Below are 982 nucleotides of genomic sequence, written 5' to 3'. Positions count from 1 at the left end.
TTATTGTCTATTACTAATGAAATATAACTAAAACATGGGAAAAAGTTTTTTTTTAAATTTCATTTAAGTTACGTTTGTATCTACCTATCAATTTTTCCAAGAACAGCGAACGAGCAATACGAGCAATACGCAAATTAAAAACGAACAGCGTTTTTAATTTGCGTATTGCTACAGAATAACTCGTTCAACAAAATGCTTCTTTTCATTAGCCACTTAACTCTCTGAAAATGAAATGAAAATCAATTCAGCAGAATGGAATGCGTTTTCTATCGACCAACGAAAACGGTTCCGTCGGTTACATGAATTTTGTATACAGGGGAAATGGGAATATTATAATATTTCCACGGGAATATCATAATAGAGGAAATGGGAATAGTATAATATTCTCATCATATATTCATATCATAATAGGCCTATTATAGGGTGTAATCAGAGAGCTAGCAAAAACGAAGATAGCACTTACTGATTATCGATAAGATACCACAAAAAAAAATTGGTTGTCTGTAAAGTCGGTTTACTGACGATAGTTGAACGTGACAACAAAGGCCGATTGTGCTTCTTTGTCGCTCGTTCCGCGCTCTCGCTTGCACTTCAAGCCTTACATGGAACGCCTCAGAGCGAGGTAACGCCGCATGAGTCATGTTTTTTCGTGCGTGCAGCCGGCTCTATTGAATTATAAGACGTTGTCACGTCAAAAATCTAAACATCCTGTATTTCTTAAAAGTTCACTACATATTGCAAATAAAACATCTGACTGACGCTAGAAGACGTCAACGAAAGTTGCGTAAGTAGGCCACTCGGAGTCAATGCCCCGTAGTAGGTGTTTTTTGCTAGCGTTCTGGTCACACCTTGTATACACAGACGCCTAACACAATGTGCAGACGCCTTGCAGAATTTTTCACCTAGTTTGAAGGAAAATAGGAATATTAATAATCATACTGATCAATAAAAATGAGCATTTAGTGAACATGTTTTCTTTAAG

This window comes from Maniola jurtina, chromosome 9, assembly GCF_905333055.1.
Source record: "Maniola jurtina chromosome 9, ilManJurt1.1, whole genome shotgun sequence".
Lineage (NCBI taxonomy): Eukaryota > Metazoa > Arthropoda > Insecta > Lepidoptera > Nymphalidae > Maniola > Maniola jurtina.
The sequence above is the reverse complement of the archived record's forward strand: the minus strand, read 5'-3'. Positions refer to the sequence as shown.